This window comes from Sapajus apella, unplaced genomic scaffold, assembly GCF_009761245.1.
Source record: "Sapajus apella isolate SASKATOON/1434 unplaced genomic scaffold, GSC_monkey_1.0 scaffold4, whole genome shotgun sequence".
Lineage (NCBI taxonomy): Eukaryota > Metazoa > Chordata > Mammalia > Primates > Cebidae > Sapajus > Sapajus apella.
In genome coordinates, this window is record NW_022436944.1 from 18,086,690 (window position 1) to 18,103,208 (window position 16,519).

General features: G+C 36.6%; 1 pseudogene; it reads left to right on the plus strand.

The window, feature by feature from the left end:
- Positions 1-10,673: 10,673 nt before the first annotated feature.
- LOC116545086 lies at positions 10,674-10,805 on the plus strand (annotated as a pseudogene).
- Positions 10,806-16,519: the final 5,714 nt, after the last annotated feature.

Below are 16,519 nucleotides of genomic sequence, written 5' to 3' on the forward strand. Positions count from 1 at the left end.
ATTAAACCCCTTTCGTTGGAATGCTTTACACTTTCCATAGAACAGAAACATTAAGCTGTTATACAATTAGTCACAACTACAGTTCTCAAGTTTTTTGCCAATACACGTGAGACACATGAGTATTGTCTAAAACTGTGCTTGGCCGAGTTCACAAATGTCTTGTAACCTGTAGCTTCCTTATCACTTCTCTAGCTTTCCTCTAGTGCTAAGCTTTGTTTCCTGGCAGTAACTAAAATCTTCTGCTACTGCCATAGCTATTGCTGCTATTTCATTAGATAAGACATAATAAATAAGATACCATAGCCACCTTGGTTTTATAGTTTGGCAAAGTATTGGCCTCCACCACCATATGAACTAGAACTTCTGCCTCCAAAGTTTCCTCCCTCATGGATTCAAAATTTGAAGACTGTTATAATTGCCAAAATCATTGTAGCTGCCACCTCCAAAATTGCTTCCACTACTACCATTAACACTGCCTTTGCCTCCTCCATTTTTATAGCTGTCATAAGTGCCAGTCCTGCCATAGCCACTGCCCTGGTTTCCATAACCCTGTCCACCGCTTCTGTAGCCTCTGCTTCCTCCTCCAGAGTGACAAGGGCGTCCTCCTCCATAAGCACCAACATTATAAAATTCATTATAACTATGCCCACTGCCACCATATCCACTGCCACCACAGCTGCCACTAAAGCCAACACAACCATTGAAGTTTCCTCCATGACCAAAATTGTTATTTCCAAAACCATCTTCACAGCTACCACCAAAGTTTCTAGAACCACTGTGACTCTTTGGCTCCATGAAGCCATCTCTTGTTTTAAAAGGGCTTTCCTTACTTCCCCATTATATCCATTCACAGTATGGTGTTTCTGAATGACAGTCTTACACACAGAGTGATGGTTGTCAAAGATTACAAAAGCAAAGACCTTTTTCTTGCCACCTCAGATAATCATGATTTCAGTCATTTTAATTTTCCCATACTGTTCAAAATAATCTCTAAGGTAATGTTTTTCAGTGTCTTCTGTAATAGCACCAACAAATATCTTTCTCACAGTTAAGTGGGCACCTGGTCTTTGGGAATCTTTTCTTGAGACGACTCTTTTTGTTTCCATAAATCTTCCATCTACTTTATGTGGCCTTGATTCATGGCTGCATCCACCTCCTCTAAATTGGTGTGTGTGATAAACCCAAAGCTCCTGGAGCACTAAGTGTTTGGATCTCTCATTACCACACATTCTGTGTGTGTTTCCTATTGCTAAGAATGGCTCCTCAGACTCTGGTTAGTTGTCTCACAAGCCTTTGATGAAGACTTCCACAGCTGTGTGGTCTCTGTAACAGACCCTGACTTAGAGTGGCAGATGGCAGATGGCAGAAATAGACAGATGGCAGTGGGAAGATACTTTAATGATACTTTTTATGCAGTCAGAAAAGAGTTAGCTAACAAACATATATCTCATTTATTAATTTTTTGTTTCTATAAATGTAAGTGATACAAGTACAATTTTGTCACATGGGTATATTGTGAAGTGGAGAAGTCTGGGTTTTTAGTGTATCCATCACCCAAATAATGTACATTGTACCTGTTAAGTAATTTCTCATCATCTACCTTCTCACATTCTTCCACCCTTCCCAGGTTCCATTGTCTATCAGCCTATGTATATACATTAGTTAGCTTCCATTTATAAGTGAGAACACACAGTATTTGTCTTTCTGTATCTGACTTGTTTCACTTAAGACAGTAGCCTCCAGTTGTATCCATGTTGCTGCAAAAGACATAATTTCTTTTTTATGATTGTATAGTATTCCACTGTGTGTGTGTGTGTATGTGTGTGTGTTTGTGTGTGTGTACACTATATTTTCTTTATCCATTCATTCATTGATGGACACTTAAGTGATTCCACATCTTTGTTCTTGCGATTGTAATTTTGTGCTGTGATAAACATGGAAGTGTGTGTATCTTTTTGATATAATGATTTATTTTTCTGTGGGTAGATACCCAGTAGTGGAATTGCTGGATTAAATGGCACTTCTATTTTCAGTTCTTGGATAAATTTCCATACAGTTTTCCAAAGAGATTGTACTAATTTACATTGCTGCCAACAGTGAATAGCATTCCCTTTTCTCTATATCCTTGTCATGTTATTTTTTGTCTTTTTAATAATAGCCATTCTGACTGGTACAAGATGATATGTCATCATGGTTTTAATTTGCATTTCCCTGATGATTAGTGATGTTGAGCATTTTGTACATGCTGCTTGGTCATTTGTATGTCTTATTTTGAAAAATATCTATTACTATCCTTTGCCCACTGCTGAATGAGATTATTTGGGGTTTTCCTTGTTGTGGTTGAGTTGTCTGAGTTCCTTGTAAATTCTGAATATCAGTCCCTGTTGCATGCATAGTTTGCAAATATTTTCTCTTTTTCCGAAGGTCGTCTGATCACTTCATTATTTTTTCTCTGCAGAAGCTTTTTAGTTTAGTTAAGTTCCATTTGTCTGTTTTCTGTTTTCATTATGATTTTGAAGTCACTCATAAAATCTTTCCTAAACCAATGTGCTGAAGTGTTTCCCCTATGTTATATGCCAGTAGTGTTATAGTTGCAGGTCTTACATTTAAGTGTTTAATCCATTTTGAGTTGATTTTCATCTATGGTGAGAGAGAGGGGTTAGAATTTCCTGGGGATCTTTCTACTTTCTTGATGTAGGTGTTTATTGCTACAAAATTCCTTCTTATCACTGCTCTGGTTATATCCCATAGGTTTTAGCATGTTGTGCTTTGATTTTCATTTGTTTCCGGTTTTTTTGAATTTATTCCTTAATTTCTTCCTTGACCCAGTGGTCATTTAGGAGCATGTTTTAAAATTTCCATATATTTGTACAGTTTCCAAAGTTGTTCTTCTTACTGATTTCTAGTTTTATTCCATTGTGGTCTGAGAAGATACGTGATATGATTACAATTTTTAAAAATCTGTGGAGAATTGTTTTGTGTCCTAATATATGGCTTATCTTGGAGAATGTTCCACGTGCTGATGAGAAGAATGTGTATTCTGTAGCTGTTGGATGAAATGTAGCTGTTTGGTCCATCTGGTCTAATGTGCAGCTTAAAAGCTGCTCAATGGTTATTTGTTAATTTTCTGTCTAGATGATCTATCTAATACTGAGAATGGGATGTTGAAGTCCCCAACTATTATTATGTTGGAGTTTATCTCTCCCTTTAGATCCAGTATTTGCTGTCTATATTTGGATGGTCTGGTACTGGGTGCATATGTGTTTAGTATGATTATATTCTCTTGCTGAGTTAATCTCATCATCATTATATAATGACCTTCTTTGTCTCTCTTTACTGTTTTTCACTTTTAAATCTGTCTTGTCTAATTTTAAATAGCTAGTCCTGCTTATTTTTGGTTTCTGTTTGCATGGGATATCTTTTTCCATCCCTTTATTTTCAGTCTATACGTGTCTTTACAGGAGAGATGAGTTTCTTGTTGGCAGCATATAGTTGGGTCATGTTTTTTAATTCATTCAGCCACTCTACATCTTTTAAATGGACAGTTTAATTCATTTACATTCAAAGTTTTTATTGCTATGTAAGGGCTATTCCTGTCATTTTATTAATTGATTTATGGTTGTTGTGTATATACTTTGTTCTTTTCGTTCTCTCTTACTATTTATCATTGTGGGTTTCTGTAGTAATAACATTTTCGTTCTCTTTCTTATTTATGTGTTTGCTCTACCATTGCATTTTATACTTTTGTATGTTTTCATGAGGGTAGATATTATCTTTTGCTTCCACATGTGGCACTTCCTTAGACATTTCTTTTTTTTTTTTTTTTTCTTTTTAAATGTTCTTTCTGTTTTTTAAGAGATAAGTGTCTTGCTATGTTCCCAGGCTGGCCTTGTACTCCTGGGCTCAAGTGATCGTCCTGGCTTGGCCTCCCTGGTAGTTGTGACTGTAGGCATGCATCACCACACCTGGTCAAGTGTTTCTTATAGGACCAGTCTAGTGGTGGAGAATTCCTTTAGCTTTTGCTTGTATGGAAAAGATTTTATTTCTCCTTCACTTATGAAGGATAACTTTGCTGGGTGTAATGCCTTTGGCTGGCAGGCTTTTTTTTCTTTTCAGCATTTTGAATATACAATCTCATTCTCTCCTGAGCTGTAAGGTTTCTGCTAAGAAATCTACCATTGGTCTGATGAGGGTTTCTTCATAAGTAACCAGATACTTTTCTCCTGCTATTTTTAGAATTATCTCTTCATCCTTGACTTTAGACAGTTTGACTATAATGTGCTGTGGAGAAGACCGTTTTGAATTTTATCTGGAAATCTCTGAGCTTCCTGTATCTAGGTGTCTAAATTTTGCTAGACTTGGGAATTTTTCAGCTAAATTTCATTAAGCAGGTTTACCATCCCTTTTATTTTCTCTTCACCCTGTGGGACATCAAAAATTCAAATAATTTGGTTGCCTTACAGTGTTCCATATGTGCCATCATTCTTTTTTCTTTATTTTTGTCTGACTAGGTGATTTTTAAAGACCCTTTTTCAAGTTCTGAAATTATTTCTCCTGCTTTATCTAGTCTATTATTAACAAGCTTTCATGTGTATTTTGTATTTCATTCAATAAATTCTTCCATTACAGATTTTACGTTTAGTTCTTTTTTATGATATCTATATGTTTAGTGAATTTCTCATTCATGTCCTGAATTTTCTGATTTCTTTGTATTGCTTTTCTGAGTTCTTTTGTGCCTCACTGAGCTTTTTAAATATTACTTTGAATCATTTCAAATTACTTATCTGAGATTTCATGAATTTCTTTTTCATTGGAATCCTTTGCTGGAGAATTACTGTGTTCCTCTGGAAGGGTCTTGATTTTTTTTTCCTTTTTCATGTTTCCTGTGTCCTCATGTTGATATCTGTGCATCTGGTGTAATGGTCACTTCTTCCAATTCTTTGAATCTGCTTTTATAGCAGAGGACTTTTTCCTGAAGATGTCTCTGTGGCATTGTTTGTGTAGGGTACTTTGGCTTTGAATTAGGGTATGTGCAATAGTGCAATCTCCTTATGATTTCGTCGGCTATAAACAGTGTCAAGAGTGTCTGTAATTCCCTCAGTGGATTTGGATATAATTTTTTTTATGATCACAAATATTTTTATTAAGCCCAAGACATAATAGCGCATTACAGGAAGAACCCAACTACATTTCATTAGAGATAAAATTATGGATTTATGGATATAACAATAACAACAATAACAACAACAACAAAAGAAACAGCCTATCACTGAAAATACATTATTACAGAAAAGTTATGAGAAATCCATTGTGAGATTTTAAAAGGTAATATTCCTAACAATTTGACTAAGTGATTTGGGTATGGTGATGTACAAGGAGGGAGTATTAACACATGAAGGCTCCTTTTAACCCTGCAATGGTAAAATATATTCAGTCTGTTCAATATACCATCAAGACTGGGGTTAAGCCATGAGTTCTCAGAGTCTTTAAATAATCACTGTAAACGTTTTATTTGCTTTCCAAATCCAGAGGGTCATATTACCTAACATCTTAGCAAGTTAGTATGCTTTGGAAAGTATGATTTCCAAAAATTAACAAATCTTTGATTTATAAATAAGTTTATTTATAATGATATTTACATAATAAAAACAAAACACATGGAACTCACAAGTTATACAAAGAAACTGATGTATAATAAAAACAGCAATATAGACTGATAGGCAGAAATTTAAAGAAAGATTTAATAAAGAGTTAAATATCAAATAGACAACTTAACTTCTAAATTTCACTTTGTCAATCACACTGAATTGGAATTGAACAATGGCTCTCTCTTCAAGCGGTCCTGTACTGGAAATTCTGGAAACTGGTAAAATATATTTTGATTAAGAGTTTCAAGTTAATGACCTATTTCCATGCAGTACCTAATGCCTTTAGATGAAGTCACATTCAATCTGCTTTGAAGTGAAATAGCTTTAAGTAATCTGGATATAATTATTAATGGAGTGTGTGGTGAAGTTTTGCTGCAGACAGGAACATCATGTGGACTAGCCATTGGACCCCAGTGGTGGCGGCAGCATGCCAAGCATGCCTGTCCTTGGCTTCTCAGTTAAGTTTACACAGGCATTGTTTTTAGCAGGTCTAGGTGAGCCAGTTCTTGGGCCTCCAGGCTGCTTACTTTGGTGCCAGTAGTGGCAGCGGTGGGTCAGGTTGGTGGGTGGGTCCTTGGGCCTCTGGGCAATGTATATAGTGTGGGAAATGACAGTAGCAATAGTGGGACAATTCTCTGGCTTCCAAGTGATGTTGACAGTGGCTATGATAGGCTAGGTGAGCCAGTCCTCAGGCCTGAGGGTGATACACAAGAATGAGTGCCAGCTATGGTACTAGCAGCAGGCTGGGTGGGTCCATTCTCTGCCCCCCGCTCCCCTGGAGGAGTCATCACATTCCAGTGGTGGTGGATGGGAAAGGAAATCCCCAGGCTCCTGAATGATGTGCCTGGGCACTGGGGGATAGGAGCTGGGCCAAGTAGACCTGTCCTCAGGCCCCTCAGAGGTGCACGCAGGTGCTGGCTGTGGTAAGGCAGGGGTGAGGTTATCACCAGGCCTCTGGCTGAATGCTCAAGTAGGGGGAAGCTATGGCTATGCTGCAACTCTGCTCCTGTGAAGTGCAGGGTTGCCTTCAGTGGCTGCAGTCTTAAATGTATGGCTAGGGGGCATGCATATTTGGGCCCTTGGTGGCAGATTTAAGGAGGATAGCCTATCCTCAGGTTGCTTTCAAAGCAACCATGTTACTAGGAGTGTGAGGGTTCTGCCAATAGCTTGCACTTCAGCCCTAGTGACAGCAGCTAGCAGCAAGACCTGGCTGCATGCAAGATATGTCAGTGGGGCTCCATGGATATGAAGATGCAGGGGCTACTGAGCCCCAGGGCAGGATGCAGGACTCAAGTCATTTGTGGGACTCCTCTCTGAAGCAGTCCTGTCATGCAGTCTCTAGGTAGATCCCTATGTTAGTTAGTCTCAGGGCCCTCATGAGTTGAGAGGCCCTCCCATGGCTAGGATTGCAGAAGCCTACAGTGGGAACATAGACCACTGGGGATCACTCACTCTTTCCTCACATTGAGGAGCCTCTGCAGACTCCCAGCTGATCCTGTCCTCTCTGAGGTGACTACCTCACTCCCCTCTCCTTCTTTGCCTTGGATGTCTACTGTCACTTTTCTGTTGAATTCCAGTGTTCTTAGGTGATCTTTAGAAATGTGATTATTTACTCATTATTTTGGTTCATCTTTGTGGAGGAGGCAAGTAGCAGATGCCTCTAGTCGGCCATCTTGAAGTCCCTTCTTCTATTTAACTTGCTACTTTGATATCAAATGTTGACTCAGAGATGGGATTTCTTTGATTTTTGTTAAGTAAAATCCTTTCTAATATTAAGATTGCTAATACCTCTATCAATGACTTATTTGGATACTGTCTTAATTTCTAATATAAAATTCAATTTAGAATTATATTCCTCATAATGGCAGAGAAGCTTATATCTGACAAATCTTCCTGCAGATACAATAATAACCTTTAGACAAACTACCAAAAAAAAAAACTGCTATTATAAGGTACAAAAGAACAACCAAAGTTGAGCACAGACTTCAGAGAACATGGAGGGATGAGAGCCACATTTATATAGTTTTTGTCCCTGGAGGCATATCCCAGTTCAAACTATGCAGAATTGGAAGACTAAATGTTGGAATTAGTAGACAAGGACTTTGCAGTGGCTATTATAACTAATGTTTAAAAAGTTAAAAGTTGTCATGAGGATGGAATAGATGTGAAATACCACAAAGAAGTGAATACTAATTAAAAAAGAATGAAATGGAAATTATAAATCTGTTAACAAAATATCAGAAATTAAAAGAAAATTACATAACAGAATATTGGAAGCACAGAAAAAAGTTTAAATAAAATTAAAGACACCAATAAAAATTATCAAATCTGAAGGATACAAAGAAAACAAGTTTTAAAACAATAAAAAGCATCTCGGTGATCCATAGGACAATATCAAGTGGTCTAACACACATGTAACTGGAGTCTCAGAAGAAGAGGAGATTGAGAATGTGGCAGAAAAATATATATTTCAACAAATAAAGGTGAAAACATCAATTTAGAAATCCAAAAGTTTCAGCAGACAACAGACAGACAGATCTAAAGAAAACTCCACCTAGAAAAAAATAATAAAATTGGTAGAAACTAATGATAAAGAGAAAATCTTTAAATCAGTTAGTAAAAGGGCATATTACATACAGGAGAACAATAACACAAATGGCAGCTTACTTCTCATCAAAAATAAATAAATAAATAAATGGCAGAAGACAATATAATGGCATCTTAAAGTGTTGAAAGAAAATAAAACTGTTAAAACAGACATTTTCAGATGGAAAAAAGGCAAAATAATTTAACACTAACAGACTTGTACTACAAGAAATATTGAAGTTTTTCTGCTGAAGGGAAGCAGCATCAAAGAGAAATTTTACTCTGTAAAAAGGAAATAAGAACACTACACATAGCAAATATTTGGATAAATATAAAAGGCTACTTTTTCTTCTCTTAAAAGACAACCGGTTGTTTTTAAAGCAAAATTATAACATTATAACATTTATAATCTAATCTACATAAATGGAAAATATGTGGCAATACTAGTTAAGTCTTCACTTAACTTCAGTGGGTTCTTGGAAACTAAGTGAAACAACATGTAAGGAAACTAATTTTACTATAGGCTAGTTGATATAAACAATAATTATGTTCCTACAGATTATTTCTGGTAACAAAAACATCACTAAACTTCTAATTAAAGACCTCAAACACCTCTAATATTTAACACTGGAATAAGTGTGAGCTATACATACATTTAAGAACAATTAATAAAAACAAGTCAAATATTGATGTAATTTTTGGTGAATCAGTGAGTGACAGTGGTCATACTTGTGGCGGGTTGAATCCAGAAATAAATGTTTGCAAAGTTAAAATTGTAAGGAGCACCTCCTACCACCATGCATTTCAAAAACAATCACAAATATGGCAACTTGCTGAGCGCTTTTGTACCATATTGTTTATGGTTGTGCATTTGTATGATTCTCATGTAAATTTTTATTTTATAATAATTTATATTTTTCCTTCGTTTTCTGACCTGTTTACTCTAGTTCAGAGTCATGGGTGGCTGGAGCCTATCCCAGCAGTTCAGGGCACAAGACAGGAACCAGACCTGGACAGGATGCCATTCTATCACAGGACATACTCACTCACAGACGCACCCACACTCACTCAGACTGGGACCATTTAGACATGCCAGTTAACCTAATGTGCACATCTTTGGGATGTGGGAGGAAACCAGTGTATCCAAAGAAATTCTTTGCAGACATGAGGAGATCATGCACACTCCACACAGACAGTGGCCCTGGTGAGGAGTCAATGTTTTTCTCATCAATGGTATAACAAAATGACGTGTAATGAAACAATGTTATTTGAGGACCTGCTGTACACCATTGTAAATTCTTATATTTTGAATGAAGTGGTACAATACTAACTGTAAGTAGACTCTGATGAGTTATGATGCATATTGTAATCTGTAAAGCAACCAGTAACAAAATACAAAGACATATCTAAAAATGGAGGAATCTAAATGGAATACTCAAATATATTTGATTCACTCAAAAAAAGGCAGAAAAGGAAGAAAGGAGGATAGGACAAATGGAAAATAATATCAAAATACAGACCTAAATCCAACAGTATTGATTATATTAAATATAAATTGATTATACACTTCAATGAAAAGGCATAGGATATTAAGTTGCATTTTTTAAAAAAACAAGACCCAACTAGATGATCTCTACAAGAGATAGGTTAACATCCAATATATCACTGGATAGATGTTTCCTAAATTGTACATAATAAAATTGGAAATAGTCCTGATTTTAAGTAAATATATTTAAGTTACAGTTTCCTCTTAGAGTCCCAACCCACTGAATAGATAAAATTTGGAATTTTATGGGACAATTTTGTTTCTCCTGCTGCCAATCAAATATTTGTTCACATGTCTTCCTGCTCCCTCTATAACTACATGCATTAATATGTCATCTTTAAACTTAAGATATAGTCTAAGACTTCAAACCATTTTTAAGCATATGGCATCATGGATTGAAATTCAAGTAGTCTTTAATGAGGATAGGAATTATTAGTTAAGTGAACACATCATTAGACTGAGAATCAGGTGTCCAACAGTGAGACACCTGCTAAGGTAGAGAGGCACTGGGCAATTGATAGAGAGTACGGGCACAGGCAGTCCCTTAAACCTTGCTTTAACACCTGTCTCCTCCTCTTATTGGCTGTGGAACCTGACAGTTTCACAAGTTAGCTAACCTTTGGTTTTCTCACCTGCTCCCTCCTCTGTTTAGGAAGATGACTAAGTGCCAAACTATGTAGGTTCAATTCAAACCATCTCCTAACTAAATAACTTTCGGCAAGTACTGACCTTCTCCATGCCTTAGCTTTCTTATTTGTAAGGTGGTTGAGTAACACCAACCTTATATGATTTATGTGGATTAATTGAGTGAATATTTATAGAGCATTCAGAACAATGTCTGGTATGTAGAAAGCATTATAAAGTGTTTGTTTGCTAAATAAAATAAATACTTAATCACTTCTCGGCCTTTTGGCTAAGATCAAGTGTAATAAAATAAATACTTTCATGGATTTTTTTTAACATTTAGTTATGATGACTTAAATAAATCACCTACCATTATGTCTGACAAATAGTGAGTAGTCAGCAGAAGTTGCCATTACTATTACAGGAAGTGATGTGGTGATCATTGCTAAACATTACCTTACTAGTAGACTTTCAATCATACACTGGGGAGAAGTCTGTTTGCTCATTAATAATGAGAGTTCATGGCCCTTATGCAATTTTTCTTTTTATAGGCCATATAATCAAGTAAAACAATGATGGTAAGGGAAAATTTGTTCAGGAAGAGATCCTCTAGGGAGTTGTTTTTTTTTTTTTAAAGGGGTGGTAATATAAAGTTGTAACTGTCAGGACTGTTCAAAGCTGATGAAAATGTTACTAAAGAACTAAAGCTTTATCTTTAGAGTGGGCATAATTAATAAGGAAGAAATCAGGCTTTCAGAGCCTTTAGTCTGCAGACTGACAGCAACAGTGTTCCCCCTCCACCCCCACCAGCTTGTTAGAAATGCAGAGTATTGGGCCCTCCAGAATCAGAATTAGCTAGATCCTCAGGTGGTTCTTATATAAATTTAAATTTGAGAAGCATTGTTGTAGAATATTTTTACTGTCCATGTTTTTTCCTGTATTTTGAATATGCCATATTAATAATATTGACATTTTGGTCATATTAGGTCTTTTTTTAAAGTGACACATTTCTTTGAGGATGTGACTAAAATTTGGCTACATTCATGATTTTAGTATATCCCAGAGACAAATTTTTCTAATCAAAAGTCACTTCTGGTTTTAAAATACAAATAAGCATGAAAAGAGTCACAGTATAGCAAATGTCACTGGCATTTCTCAGGTTTATTACATGAGGGATCTATGTTTTTAAAAAATCATCTCTGAATCACCAGAGTTCAGAATTTTATCACTTTTCACTGTTCACTCTTGCTTAACCCGAAGATGAAAAATGAAAACAGGTATCTGATTCATACTTCTTCTGCTCTAGTGAAGCCACAACTCACTGACTTTTAAAATAGACTGTTTGAAGACCAAATATTTTGTTTGGATGTATCTGAGGAGCTAAAATATTTCTATTGAAACTCTCTGTGAGAAAACATTCTAGATATGAAACATCTGTTTTTGGTCAGTCCTGTTAAAGACTAATATTTGCACAGGGCAGAGAGGCCCATGGTAATATTGTGTTGTTCTAAGTACAGTATTCCCATGATGCAATATTCCTGAAGGATTGGGTCAAAGGATTCACTGCATTAACATGGCTCAGACATTCCCAACATATTTGCAAATATGTACATCTGCAAATATATTAAATGCACTTTCCCACTTCCACTTTTTCTTTCTTTTTGGGGATAGAGGATAGGGAGAGTGTTGGTAGGGGTGGGACACAGCTATGGAAAAACCCTGAAGCTCAAAATCAGGGGTAAAGTGCCTCGAAAGAGTCAAGGGAGACAGGAATGTCAGATTTAGTATTTCTCAGCAAGAGTCATTACAACCAGTGGCTGTTTCAGATGACCCTCTGGCTCAGAGTGAAGATGATCAAGACGTCTGCCATTTACTTTGATATGGGTGTGGGGGCCATCCGTCCCTACCTTTTGCAAAGCAAAATGTCAGAAAGTTCTAGCCTCTAGTCTAACTTTCTTTATGTAGGGTACTGGAGCTCAAGGCCTTGTGATTAAACCTTTAGGTTTTCAACCTTGGCTGCACAGTTGGAATCAGTTGGGGAGCTTTAAAAGTTACTGATGCCCAGGTCTCACCCCCAGATATTCTGATTGAATTATTCTTGAGTATGACCTGGGCATTGAGATTGTGGTGACCAATGTGCAGACAGGGTCCTCTGTACCACAGCCCTTGGGTCTCCCCTCTCTCTTCCTCAGAATATACCCTCCTCTCTGATTTATGCTCCTTGAATCATTCAGTTCCTTTTCTGTATCCCCAGAGTTTCCATCACAGATCCTTTCCAAGGCTGGATTCTTCTGCCCACAGTGTTTGAGCCCTCAGTCTCTTGGGTCTTAGAAATCATTATGGGCTGAATTTTGCTCCCCAAAATTCACACATATGTTGAAGTCCTAACACCCATCCAGTACCTTAAAGATGTGACTGTATTTAGAGACAAGGCTTTTAAAGAGGTAATTAAGGCAAAATGAACTCATGGGTGGGCCCTAATCCAATATAACAGGTGTCTTTACAAGAAGAGGACATTATGAGACAGGAAGGCACAGAGGAAAAAATCATGTATTAATACAGAGAAAAGATGGCCATCTACAAGCTAAGAAGAAAAGCCTCAGAAGAAAGCAATCTTGTTTATACCTTGATGTGAGACTTCTAGCTGCCAGAATTGGGAAGTAAATTTTTGTTGTTCGAATCCCCTAGTCTATGGTACTTAATATGGCAGCCCAAGCACACTAAGACAGAAATCTTCCCAGCACACAGGGTGCATTGTGAGTCATGGTTCTCTTCTCTGCAGAGACTGAGTCTGCTGGCATATGGATTAGCCTTTAATATCTGAGAGAATTTTTGCATAGAGAGGAACACTCACAATGATATGAACCTTAATGCCAGTGGAGTATTTAGGTATTGATATAAAATTTGATTAAATTCATTTAAACAGCAATTGCAAACTTAACATGTCTGATTCTTTTGAATGTTCAACACCTTAAAATACACAAAATGCATTTTGTAGACAAAATATACAAATATAACAAAACTTATTACAACATTTAAGCCTAAACTATTCCAAACGTCAAATGTCATGTGGTGAATTTATTTCTTAAAGTTGTTTTATACATTTCTAGTATTAGAGATAAACTGATTTTGATTTCTTTCTAATGTTTCAGTAATATTAGTTGGATACCTTCTGGGTAATAATTTTTACTCAACTCCAAATTCCCTGGGGTCTGTTTTTTCTTTTGTTTGTTTTTACCATTTCTTGCTTGAAACACAAAATTCAGTTTTTTCTCCTCAAGTGACATAAACATAAGACAATAGTGAGCCTCTCTTTCTTATTGTTAAACTTCGTTGTTAGGTTGCTCAAACTTTTTAAAGTCAACTCCTTTCTCTAGATTTTAGTTTGCCCCAGAACTTGGTGTTTGCTTTCTGAAATAATGTATTTTAAAGTCTCATTTGGTCAAGATTATATAATACACTACTCTATATTGGGGTAGATTGATCTGGCATATTAGGATTTTAAACAACATGTATGTTCTTATTGATATTTTATTACCATTGCTGGAACCACCAGAGTTTCGTTACCTGAGTCTATGTGCTTAGCAGACCTCTGTAGGACATTTGGGAAATTTATCACTTTGGAATACATGAATGGACCTCTTTTTTATTTGGTTATGCAGCTGAACCCTGGTGCTAATTAACAATCCAATTTTTCTATACTTTTTGTTAACTCATTAGTTAGAAGCTCATACTCCTTCATAGACTCCACTTATTTCAATTTAATCTTACTCTATTTTTATGCTTACATCACCATATCATTAGTGCCTGTCTTCTGCTTGAGCTTGAGTCATATGACAAGCAAAGTATCTTCCAGTTCGTTAACCTTGGAAGATGCCATGTTCAAAGCTTCCTACCCAGTCCCTGGCTTCTTCCCATTCTTATTTCACCTAGGGGAGCAGGGAGAAGGGTAGTTTTGGCCACACACACAAATGGGATATTTTGTGTTGAGCTGATGAATAGAGATAGGATAGAATGTCTTCTTTCTCGGGGTGATTCAGAACCTCTTTGGAGAGGCTAAAAGCAGACACAATCAAGTGGGACTTTGTGAGATTTACCCAAGCTGAGCCGCTTTGGAGGCATATGCAACAAAGAATGGCCCAGAGTTAAAAGGAAGCTTCTCCTTGTTTTTTTTTGTTGTTGTTGTTGTTTTGTTTTGTTTTTTGGAGATAGAGTCTTGCTCTATTCCCCAGGCTGGAACGCAGTGGCATGATCTCAGCTTACCACAACCTCTGCCTCCCAGGTTCAAGTGATTCTCATGCCTCAGCCTCCCTAGTAGTTGGGATTATAGGCATCTGCTACAACACCCAACTAATTTTTGTATTTTTAGTAGAGACGGGGTTTCACCATGTCTCAAACTTCTGAACTCAAATGATCCTCCTGCCTCAGCCTCCCAAAGTGCTGGGATTACAGGCATGAGCCACCTCACCCAGCCCCCCTTGTTTATTATAATAATGATGATGATGATGACAGCTTTTTATTGTCTATTGTACCAGAGCCTGCGGTCCTACTTTGTATATTTTATATATTATATTTTCATTTAATTTAGTCCTTAAAATAGTCTTTTGAGCTAAGTATTACTTATTCTTCTTATATATATCAGGAAATTGCAGCTTAGTGAGATTAGGTAATATCCAGTAAGTAGTAGGGCAGGGATTTAATCCAGGAGTATCTAGCTAAATGCCAAAGGGTTTTATTTTTTACTTAAATAAGCTTGGTTGTTAAAGTATATATACTGAAAAGTACACTTATCATAAAGGTACAGCTCAACAAATTATTATGAAGCAAATAACCTGTATAACCACTGCTTTAAGTAGATCATGAAATAGAATATTACCAGCATCCCAGAAGCCTTTCTCATGCCCCGTCTTGATCACTAGCCCCTCTTCCCCAATGCTAGCTACTACTCTGACTTCTGGCACCAGAAGTTGTGTTTGTTTATGTTTTCCATTTATAAAAATGAAAATCATATAGTATGCAGTCTTTTATCCCTAGCTTCTTTTATTAAACATTGTTTGGATGAGTCTTTCCTGATGTGTTGTGTATTAATATTTCATTTATTTTCATTACTGTATGGTATTCCATTGTTTGAATATAACACAATTTATTTTTTATTCTACTGTTGATAGGCATTTGCGCTATTATAAATAATGCTGTTTTTCAACCTTTTTTAAAGGTCTTTTCATACAAAAAATGTGAGCATGTTTTTCTGCATGTATACCTGTGGATGGAATTGATAGGTCCTAGGGTATTGCCATGTTCAGCTTTAGGAGATTTGATATATATCACATCATAGGATCTGAAGACTAGTCTGGACAACATAACATGGTGAAACTCTGTCTCTACTAAAAATACAAAAAAAAAAAATAATAATAATTAGCCAGGCATGGTAGCGTGTGCCTGTAGTCCTAGCTACTCAGGAGGCTGAGGCATGAGAATCACTTAAACCTAGGAGGCAGAAGTTGCAGTGAGCGGAGATCATGCCACTGCATTGCAGTCTGGGCAACAGAACAAGACTGTTTCAAAACAAAAACCAAACAAAAAACCCACCACCAACAAAACAAAACCAAAAACCCCAAAATACATATTTATCACGTCAGCAAGCACATTATATCAACATGACTTATTCTTGATGCTAACTTTGACCCACTTTCAAAGTCATGCTTGCCACTCTTCTCTTGCTATTTTTCCCTTTTCATATTTTGTTCCTTAGCAGCAAGTCACCAAGTCCAACCTACACTCAAGAGAAAAGGAGTTAAGCTGTACCTTTGGAGGAGGGTATATGAAAGAATTTATAGGCTTATGTTAAATGACCACAGTAATTAATAAATATTTAGAAGGAGATACTTTTATCTCCCTTATCCCAAAAGCTTCACTCACTAATTTTAGCATTCATCAGTGGATCTTGTGCATAGTAGCTATTATTGTGGTGTTCTAATAGTGATTTTCTATTGCCCTTGTTCCTTCTATATTTAGTACTTGCAATTCTTCTGTAAGGAAGATTTGTCCCTTCTTACCCATTTTTTTATTTATGTCAGTATGCAGTCATGAACATCATGAAGGTTTTATTTTGGGG